The 11828-nt window shown below is 39.4% G+C and overlaps 1 long non-coding RNA gene across 1 annotated transcript; it reads right to left on the reverse strand.

The window, feature by feature from the left end:
- Positions 1–522: 522 nt before the first annotated feature.
- On the reverse strand, positions 523–11542 carry LOC122813501. The gene is made up of 3 exons (XR_006366697.1): positions 11326–11542; positions 4624–4668; positions 523–671 (listed from the first exon to the last, which is right to left on the reverse strand). It is a non-coding gene; the product is annotated as an uncharacterized LOC122813501 (long non-coding RNA).
- Between the last annotated feature and the right edge of the window lie 286 nt (positions 11543–11828).

Below are 11828 nucleotides of genomic sequence, written 5' to 3' on the forward strand. Positions count from 1 at the left end.
TTGATAACACTCAAACGTGGCCCAGTGACAAAACTAAACTTACTGTGACAAAATAAGATTACAGAAAACTGTAAGGATACAAGGTAATACTAAATTATTCCTTGCTAGACTGGCAATATTTACAAATGCATAAGCTAAATTTCCCATCAGCCTACTCTGTGAAGGCTACTTATTACTAACAGCTGAAGAAATTCAGTGTAGACTAACAGCTGAAGAAATTCAGTGCAGTCACTTTACAGGTTTAATTTAACATAGCATGAATTTAGACATTATCCATCATTCCTGCAGTACCCATCCCAGCTATCCCTGTACTAATCATCATTCCTGTAGTACCGTCTCAGGGTTGTGATGTCAGTCATCCTTGTAATACTCAGGGGTGCCAACACAGAAAGTGCTCCAAACCTACTCAATGCCTCTAGAACACCCTTCATTTAGTTACTGGAATGCACAACCATTTGGTTTACCCTCCAAAAAGTCCTTCTTTAATAAAGTACTCACGTTTAGGAATGTTCAACTTTCTGCGAAACATTTTTTGCCAGGATGGAAACATTCCAAGCTGATCACATTCTCATCTGTAGTGCAGTTGTAGACACTAATCTCATCTGCAGTGCAGTTGCAGGCATTGATCTCATCTGTAGTGCAGTTGTAAGTATGCTTGGAGCCATGTCGCACTAAGAAAAAATAAACATTTCAAGTCCAACAGAGTTTTAGGAATACCAATCATAGAAAGTAGAGCTATGCATGCAGAAAAGACACAATATTGTAGGAAATTAACAAAGAGGGAAAATACACATTGTAGGAAATTAATAAAGTGGCTTTGAACTTCTTAGCAGAAGATAAAAGGGTAATTCCACCCACCAGGTAACATCCAGCTCTCACCCTCAACACATACTCAAGTCAATATACCAGCCTGATGGATCAACTATCCCTGATTCCTAACCACACTATCCAGAACATCCTATCTTTATACAGTCAGAATTTGCACATTTAAGACCACAATGTACTCTAGTCACAGTAATGGCCATTCTACAGGAGACAATGAACCCAACCCAGGACCAAACACACCATAATGTAAAGGCCCGACTTTAGGCAGTGGGCCCAATCAGGAATATCTCAATTACAATCTCAAACATAACTTAAACTTGGTTATTCCCAACTTTATTCTATAGAAATATACTCTCTTTGAGGGCAAAATCAGAAACTGACAAGATGGAGGGGGTAGCAATATTAGTAGACAGAACAGTACATGTAAACCCAACACTTACTTCTACACCCAATATCATCTCAGAGCTCAATCTAAATGGGTTATTTTTACAGCTACAACATATATTGGGTTGTTCACTTGCCTCCACACCTCAACAATTCTATACAATCACAAAACCATTATCAGAACTTGGACAAAATAGATGATGCAACCAATTGACATGCCTCACTTTGGTTTTAATCCGCTATTATATCTTAGCAGCAAATCAAATGGCACATCCTGGCTTCTTCTCTACGTTAATTATTCTAGTACGCTAGACAAAATGTGTTCATTTCAAAGATTACCTAGTTCACTTAGTGGCCACTATTTAATCACAACTAGCTTCTAGGCCACATTGTTAAAAATCTCTCCTAGTATATTACCATAAAGACATTCCTGATAGCTCTGACAATACTCAGAAATATAGCAAACTGATTGAGGCATGCTGTTCATTTGCAGTGCTATCATCTCAACTCTGGCTAAAATAAGAAAACTTACCTGAACCTAAAGTACCAACAAGTTGTAGTATATGGTACTGATGTTTATACATACATTTATAAATGAACCTATATAGTGTGCATTCAGCATGTATATTATGCTGAAATGTACTTATCTACATAAACATTTGTACAAGTCCCATTACAAATGAACCTGTAATGTATACACACACACACACACACACTCACACAGTGTGTATATGTACACATATATTACATATACAAATGTATAAAACAGTACACATGCACACAAATTACCCTGCATAATATTATAAACCATTTTTAACGCTGAATAATAAATCATAACACATTTTAAAACTTTGGAAGCTACAGTGAAATGTAAATACAACCGCATACAGGAGAACCATCTGTGGCTCCATGCTGGCTGGCAGTTTCCAGGAAGGTAAGGCACAACACTGCAAGTGAGTTACATGGCCAGGAAAGCCATTAGCAAAGACCAGGAAAGGCACTCCAGCACATCCCTCACAGTAAGTTACTGTACCCAGTATTAAATCCTCAATGCAAAGGGAAGCTGAGCAAAGACTATTTGTCCAGAGCTTCTCACAAATAGAGGGAACAGTATTAATTCAACCAACATTCTAGAGGTCAGTCAGAACTTGCTCCTTGTAGGTTCATAGGTTTGTACTAGACTAATGGCCCTGGAGCCTTTACAAGCCTAGCCCATAGGACTACCCTGGCATTGTGCCACCCGACCTTAGTTCCCAATGCCTCTGTCGAGTAGAGCCACTGGAGTGATCCCTGGGGTGAATTTTCTATTTCCCATCCACTCATCAAGACTTTTCTTGAAGAGGGCCAGTGAGGTGCTCTGCTCGACGTGTGGGAAGTCTATTCCATAGCATGGGCAGTCTCTGGGTTATGAAACTGTTCCTCCAGCATGTTCTGTCGATTGTGATAATGAGGTTGAGGTCTCTGGATCATGTGGTGTGGAGGGATTGGGATTTCTTTAGATGTAGCATTTCTAACAGAGCTGGGTCAGACATGGCTTTGTAAGTCAAGCAGAGATCGCTTCTAAGTAGGCAATATGAGACAGAATAGTTGGGAGTTTTTTTGAGTCTATCCCTATAGGACAAGTAATATGTAAAGTTCACTGGTCCCCAAGCCACTAAATGCTCAGAAAGAATATGATGACCCAGAAGGCAAAACAATAAAGCTCAGAACGGTGTTGCCACAAGAACCGAAGTTTAATCCACAAGACACAAGACTGTTCACATTAATGTCTCCCATACTGCCACACAAGAAACGAAGTTTAATCCACAAGGCTGTTCATTAACGTCTCCCAATACACAGTACTGTGTATTGGGAGACGTTAATGTGAACAGCCTTGTGTCTTGTGGATTAAACTTCAGTTCCTGTGGCAACACCATTCTGAGCTTAATTGTTTTGCCTATAGGACAAGTGTTTAAGGCCTAGGTTCCTCTTTGTGAGGTACTTTTGGAGCCTCTCCACTTGTTGCAGGTGTCTAGTGAGGTACATACCAAATGGGGCATTGTACTTGATGATTGGCCTAATGAGGAAAGAGTAGAGGGAGGCAATGACCTCTTTCTTCCTAGATACAAAACCCTTAGTAATGAGATGTGCCACATAGGACTTTCTGGCCACAGTGGCAATGTTCTGGTCAAATGAGAGGTTGCTGTCAACCTGTGTTCCCAGATCTTTAATAATGCCTTCTGTGTTCAGTGGACTACCACTGATGGGTAATTCATGGGAACTGGGTTTTTCCCAAAGGGGATGATAAAATTTTTTTGGCATTGAGCTTAAGGCTATGGTTCTGACACCAGTCGTTGGTCTCGGTGAGGCACTTTTATAGGATGTCAACATCACTTGGGGAGTTAATAATAGCTCCCAACTTGCACTCGTCTGTGAACTTTGTCATCCAGAGTCCCTTCTTGTTAGCCTGGACTTCAGAGAAGTAGATACCTAACAGAAGAGGACCCAGGACCAAACACTGTGGGACTTCACTTGTGACTGGTCAGCAGTCTGACTTGGAGTCAGCTACTTTCACACTGTGGGTTCTGTGAGCCAGTCGGCAACCCACCTAATGGTGTAGGGGTTGATGCCTAGCTTAGTGAGTTTTTCTTTGATTCCTGAATGGGGAATGGTATCAAAGGCCTTCACCAGACCAAGGTAGGCTATATGAACCACCATGCCTTCATCCACAGCCCTGGTGACTGACTCAAAGAAGTCGACCAGGTTAAGCAGGCATGATCTACCCTTCACAAAACCAAACTGTGTGGGATCCAGAGTTTGGAGATTCCATATATCCTTGTTTATTAGGTCCATGATAATGTGTTCCATAGCTTTGCATATCAGACTCGTCAGGCTAATGGGGCAATAGTTCCCAGGGTCTGTAGTCACTGCTCCTTTGTGGAGAGGGTTGACTGTAGCAGTGTGCCATTCTGTGGGGACAAAGCCTGAGGTGAGGCTGTGATTGAACAGGGCACACAGGTGAGGTGCCAGTTCACTGTGTAGTTCATGTAGAACACAGCCAAGGATACTGTCAGGTCCCATAGAAGCTGTTTTCTTCTGGACAGTGCTGTTTTAACCTGTGCAGCAGTAATACTGGGTGCCTGGCAATCTACTGGTATTGTGATTGTTCCTTTGGGGGGGAGTGGTAAAGTTGGCACTGAATCTGTTGGTCAGTATACTGGCAACATCTGTTGACTCGGTATAGGAGGTACCATTGTGCAGTAGCTCAGAGCAAATCTGCATATTGCCATAGAGATTCTTTACATAACTATAGAAGGCCTTGTGGTTGTCTTTACTATCTGCTGCAATTCTGTTTTCATAGCCAACTCACTCATACAAGTACAGGTGAATAAAATGCTATAAGACAAACATTACGTTTGGTGCTACATAACTTACCTGCACTTCGCTCGTCTTCTTCTGCGCTGGAAATTATACATACAGCTGTTGTCAATGAAAAAAGGGTTAGTTTTCAATCTTACACTTTAAAAAACTGAAACATTAATACAAGAAACCAAAATGGCTTTAATGTCAAAAGTGCTTTTTTTTTTTTTTTACTTAATATGAAACCAGGTTAAGTGAATGAACTAGCCTAACATGGAACCATTTTGAAACAAAACAATTATAATTGCAATAGTCAAATGACATTCCAAGTATTTTTATTCCTGCGTATCATGAGAACACCTCTATTTAGACATCACAGGTAACTATCCAAACACAGCTAAATGCAGTATACCATAATGGCATGTCAGATAAAAGTACTAAATAGCAATCAGATAAAAATGGTAATTTGGACTGCCAGAATCATTTTCTGTGAAAGGTTACAGGTCATTAGGTAATCACAATATCATGATTTCCTCACAAAAAACACCCCTGTGCTGACCCGACCACTGTGTACTGTGCTTCTCAAGTACCCTAAACTTGAAACTGAATAAGGAGTATAATAACCATTACTGCAACCCTGATACAGCGTGACTCCTAGTTTGATAAAAGTCCGGGAATCATATCCATTCTTTATGAACATACAATCTCTAGATATAAATTTATTTGATTTCTCTATACTAGTATTTGCAAGGAATTAAGAGCATCTGTAACCTGGAAAGCATGGTGCCGTGGTCGGCAGCACAGAATCTAATTTTTTTCTTTCTTCTTAATTTGATAAATTTATTTAGTTAACTACATAGCAATGCCACACCACTGGAATTTAACCCTTACAACAATAATCTCTGTTTTTCTATAGTATGTCAACTAAAATATCACAGTCAGGCAAACTAACTTATAGGTTGCTACAGCCTTTTTTTTTTTGAAAAGATAGTTTTTGTGTGTGTTACCTGCTCAAACCTTTGACCGGCTCATCTCTATATTGATGTGTGTGTTACCTGCTCAAACCTTTGACCGGCTCATCTCTATATTGATTCCCCCCACCTACTTATCTCCCTCCCTCTATTTTTCCAGTGCAACTTAGGCTATGTCTTTTGCAGACACCATTTTTTAAAAAACAAACCTCACCTGTGCGGACCTGTCCACTCGGCATACTGTGCTTCTCCAGTGCATGTTTCTTTATTGCAGCTATAGATAAGTGCTAAAATTAGCTATGTTTCATGAGTCTACTGTTTGCTAGATAAAAGTGTTTCTTTTAGACCACATAGAGCAGTACCGTGACCATATTCTAAGTTTAAGTGTGTTGCTCGATCAAGAAGCATTAGGTTTTGGGATATGTTTGATGTATATATTGTTGCCAATTGTTGGATACACAGAGCGTAAGCCAATCAGCCAGAGCTAGGCAAGTTGCAATTAGAGTCCGATTTTAGCCTTTTACTAACTGTGGATTTCTGTGCAAGGTACCTATACTGTATTAATTAAATGCAAGCAAGTTAACTACCAGCGTTAGATCAGTTACTTATAAATAATTTTTTAAAGTTTCTGCTAAAGGCATATTATTCATTATACTATTTCTGCCTGTATCAGTCACTGCTATCATAGTGGCTGGGACTCACACCCATATAGCCATGGTACAACTGATTTGTGTCTCATGTGAGCACATTATTTGTAACCTTGAATGCATTTCATTAACTGTATTTTTTTTTTACTATGAATGCTTACTCAGTAAGGCAATGAATGTATTTCAAATACATACTGCAATGAATGCTTACTCAAAAAGGCAATAATGTATTTCTACGTATTGCACCTCACGAAAAGTTCACATAATGCACAAAGTCTTTCATTTTTTTTTAATATAATAGCCAAACTTTCCCTCTCACCATCCTGCCTCCATCTATTTGTCATTTACCAATTGCCCTAAACCACCCCTTTTGTTTTTAGAGTATACAAGGCTTTCTTCCTTGAAGACTCATTTAACAACCCAAAACAAAGCCCTTTAACACCCAAGTAGGTATTGTACTTACACACATCCTTTTTATGCGAGCTCCAAGGTCTCATAGGTTCATAGATTAGCACTAGGCTAACTGCCCTTGTGGGCCATTTTAAGCCTAGGAAATTACCCCATGTGAGAATCAAACCTTGTACTCTGTGTCTGTAAGTGCAACACCTTAGCCATTATGCCAGTCTCCCACCCCTTAACCTACAAAAAAGTGAAAAGTATATACCTTAGAGTGCAATAACTGGTACAGTGAAAGAATAGCTTCCACTCCAATTATACAGCCTTAAAAAGCATTCTTGCAAAATGTCCACTCAATTACAAAATAATGAATATGCAATTAAAAATGAAGGCTTACATGCATTTCTAACATAAGCTGTCATTCTTCACAAGGAAAAAGCATAAATATAGTGGCAAGTACAGAAAACTTCTGGAAGAACCTCATGTTGATCAGGAACAAAGACAGGAATGGTTAAGGAGAGGCGAATTCAAACCAATAGATGAAAGGTTAATATTGGCGTCCCAAGATAGTGGGCTGCTTACATGTTGGTTTATTAAGTCCACTGAACATCTGGGAGAAACAGACAAAAGTAGGATTTGTAAAACCGATTGGAAACAGTTGTATACCTTGTTGCTGGTTGCGACATACCAATGGCAGAAGGACTGTATACTGAAAGACATAATAATGTGGCGAGACTGTTACACTGCGGATTGTGCTAACATTATGGTACTGAAGTGGCCGAAAAACACTGGAAATATGAGCCACAAAGCATCATAGAAAATGAAGAAGTCATCACATGGGATCACCCATTACCAACAGTGCAAAAGATAGATGCTAGAAAACCAGATATAGTGGTCCAAGAAAAAAAGACAAAGCATTGATCATTGAAATTGCCACACCCAGTGACTACAGTGTCTTGCATACAGAGACACAAAGTCAAAATATCAGGATCTGCAGGCAGAAAGAGAGCAATGTGGAAGAAAGATACCTAGACAATTCCAATTGTAGTAGGAGCAACAGGTCTTATAAAAAAGAATTTACAATCTTATTTAGATATGTTACCAATACATGTAACGCCATATGAACCGCAGGAGGAGTCATTACTGGGCACATTGCGGGTGCTACGAAGAGCACTACTGGCTGACATCAAAGACTTAAGCAATACTAATTTCATGAACTTTAATCGTACTTTGAGTTAAGAATGGGGCCCATTCCCATCATGGTATTAAAAATCCAAAAGACTTCTAGAAATTAAAAAAGGGGATATTGCAGAATCAGTCAATTCTGGGCACAAAGCCAAAAGTGCTCTTCGCAGCACCTGCAAACAAAGATCGAAACAATACTAATTTCATAAACCTTAACCCATACTTTGACTTAGGAATGGGGTAAACTCCTACTTTGGTATTATAAACAAAAGACTTGGGAAAATTAGAAAGAGACATTAAATCTAGTGAATACTAAAAAACAAAACTTGGTCAGTTTCTCCTATGCACAAATCTAACTAGGTGTGCAGTGAGGCATACATCGCTCAAGCAATGGGTGTGTAAATTAATGCATGAGAAAGGTAACATTTAGGGCATAACCTCTTTTCCTTATCTGTTAACTGTGTAAACTGGTCAGCAGACCATTTTCAGCTAAAATCAAGGCCGCAGGCATGTGCAACACTAAGCTCTACATTTTCAGTCAGTTCTTGTATCTACATCTAGTTTACATAGAGTGTTCAGTTTTTAAAAAATGCCAACAGGTGAGGGAGAGTGGGCCTGAACAAGATGACATCCTGCCAGGGCAAATGCTCTATTACTCTGCTGCCTTGCAGTTACCAACTGCAGAGACAGATTCAGTTCTACTCATAACCACAAAGAGGGTGATACAGGTTTAACAATTATTACACAGCAAATGTCTGAGAAAACTTGGTGCAGTTTCGTTACAGGAAACTTTATAAACTGTGAACCTGAGACTTAACAGAATGCTCTGTCAGCATCTGTTTTGTCATCTTGCATTCAGGTTCATTAAGATACAGTTTATGCTCAAGACACAACAAATTAATTCTTCATTCCGCTACCTGAGCAGTATCCATCTGTCACGCCGAGTCTCAACAGTAACAAGTGTTGACAATAAGTGGTATAATTTATCTACAACATTTGTTGAGACACCTCATTTTAATTTTCAAATTGTAACCTCACCACAAAATTCGATAACCAAGCAAATAAGTAAAGCTGAATCCGGTACAATAAAGGCTGTCCAATGATCCACAACTAGCAGGCAACCAAAGTAAAATAATTGCAGGTTTATTGTCCAAAAATTAACATAGATCCAATACGACTTTAAATCAAATAAAATAAAAGTAAATCCCATACAGCATATTGTTGAGCGCTTTCGTCTCCACATCCGGAGACTTCATCAGAATAAACTAGACTAAGTCAAGTTCTCTTTTATATTCTACCTAATGAGTTAATTGAATCATTACCCACTTAAGTGTGAAATCCTACCAAGCAACAGTTCTCATTTTGAGAATACCTTGTTTAAAACATAGAATAAAACCCTATTAGTTTTATGAAATCACTTCACGATCCACTTACTGCATATACACATAATTCATCTTTCAACCATGTTATATGCCCCATTTATCCATTGTAAAAACTTAAATGCAGTACTTAACATTTCTTCAACAAATTCTAATAACAGGAAGGTGTGTAAAAAAAGAGATATATTAAAAATATAAATATAAATACGCTTTAGGTATAAGCAGTGAAGGTATGCGAATTTACAAAATGTATGTTTTTAAACGTGATTCAGCGAGTGTTGCTTGGTAGGATTTCACACTTAAGTGGGTAATGATTAAATTAACTCATTAGGTAGAATATAAAAGAGAACTAGCCCAATTTACTCTTATGTAGTCTTATTAAATTGAAGTCTCGGATGTGAAGCGCCATAACAATATGCTATGATTTATTTTTTTTTATTTTATTTTTAAAAGTTGATTGGATCTATGTTAATTTTTGGACAATAAACCTGCAATTATTTTACTTTGGTTGCCTGCTAGTTGTGGATCATTGGACAGCCTTTATTGTACCGGATTCAGCTTAATTTTCAAATTCTCTAAGATAGCAACCATCCTCAGTACTGCCCATGACAGTTTAAACTATAATTATGATGCCTTGCAGTAAAAAAACAAAAACAAAGCAGAAATGAATATTGCCCACTAAATCCCATTATGTTAAATCATGGCACACAGTCAAAGCTAACAGGAATGGAGACATATACATCTGTGACAAAACCTAAAAAAACTGACATAATAATGTTGCAATTGTCACACTAAAGATCTATCTTCCCCCAGAAATGTCTGTGCAGTTTGGGTGCTGCTCACGACTGACATCCATACTACTTGAGACTGAGATTTCCTCCTGTAATTAAGCACCAGTACAAATATGCAACGTAACCATAGCACATCATGATACAAAAGAAAGCTGGAAAACTCAAGTTCCTGATAGTTTTGGATTATCCCAAGGTAGAAGGCAAAACAGAATTCTCTTCTAAATTGTATGGGAACTTCTAAGTGCTAATGGAGGATGTTGCTGTCAGTGGGTTAGAAAGATGGATTAGATTATCTGGTCCAGTAAAAAGACTCTCAACCATACTGAAGGAATGTATTCCAGAGATGTAACCAAGCAAAACAGGACTGATCCTACACCAGGGATTTAGCAGTAGTAACATTAAAGTCTCTAGATGGAGAAAGAAGGCTGAATTCAGAGAAACATGTAGGACACTTTACTACAACGCTTACACTAACAAAACAAATTTAGAGGTTACATCTGCACAACTGTTTGTGAAGGACTTTTAATTTAGGTTTAGATTCCCATAAGAGGTACAAAGGTAACATTTGACAATCAATGACAAATATTACAAATACAGGGCACTTTTTTTAACATCGGTACTATTAACTTGAAAAAGCCATCAAAATAGAATATATTTATGCAGTTTAAGAAAACCCGAGCCAAAAAAAATCAGGAACAACCGAGAGGGGTGGATCGCTGCTTATTATTTTTGCAGTAATGTGTAATGCGTGCACCGCAATTTTACACAACAGCCACCATATTGTGAAGCATACAACTAAGTTTTGCGTTGCCCTGTACAAGTCTGCGACCTCAAAAAAGTAAAAACTCTTATCCAAGAAGAGTAAAACCGATTCTTAAAGTTCTGTGCCAGACCCTGGCCCACCCCCATGCAGCCTGGCATTCCTTTCTGAAAGCTGATACCGGGAGCACCTCCCCAGCTTGCCACAGTTGTGACCGTGCCCCAGCTTCACAGATGTGACAGTACGATCCCTTCCCCTGCTTATAGTCATGTTGCACAGCTCTCAGTTGTACAGATTTTTCATTTTTGCCTCATTTTTGGACCGCTTTACATGTGGTTTTCAGATAACTTGGTGACAATTCACCACCTTCTGCGCGGAGTCTGTCCTCCCCGCGGTCGAGTGATGCTTAAAGACGTGCGTGTGTGGATGTGCCTTCTTTGAAGGTTAAGTGTCGGGCCGGCAACTCGACACCGTAAAAATCCACTGTAAATAAGCGGACCGGTGATCCGCTGTGGCAACCCCTAACCGGGAAAAGTCGAAAGACATCGCTTTTTGTGACAATTCTTTAAAGAAGGAAGTTAGAAAATAATGGCAGACATTTGAGTTTCAGACTTCATACCCTTCAGAAAATTTGTGTTAATGCTATACCTCTTAATCTATCAATTTTTGGGTACTTTTCCGTTAACGGGGCAACAGTGTTCGGAAAAGTATCAGTGTAAGATATCAGCCTCAGAAACAGCGCTGTTAAAGGGTCCAGATTTACTGCTCAAGACGTTAAGAGGTATGTGTGGTCTTCCCCAGCTTAGCATAGCTGTATCCGTGCGATCCCCTCCCCCAGCTTGGCATACTTGTATCCGTGCAATCCCCTCCCTCAGCTTGGCATAGTTGTGTCCCTGCGATCCCCTTCCCAGCTTCATAGTTGTGACCCTGCAATCACCTCCGCCAGTCTGACACAGTTGTGACCGTGCCGATCCCCTCAGACTGTCTGAGTCAGACAGCTTGACAGTTAGTTGCGTCCATGGGATTCCCTTCCCCTCCCCCACTTTGTCAGAGTTGTGACGGAGCGATCCTCCGCTTGACTGAAAACAGTTGTGACGGTGCATTTCCCTCCCCCTCCCCGTTTTATAAGGAATGTCGGTACTGCAGGTGCC

This window comes from Protopterus annectens, chromosome 1.part1, assembly GCF_019279795.1.
Source record: "Protopterus annectens isolate FY-2018-M chromosome 1.part1, PAN1.0, whole genome shotgun sequence".
Classification (NCBI taxonomy): Eukaryota; Metazoa; Chordata; order Ceratodontiformes; family Protopteridae; genus Protopterus; species Protopterus annectens.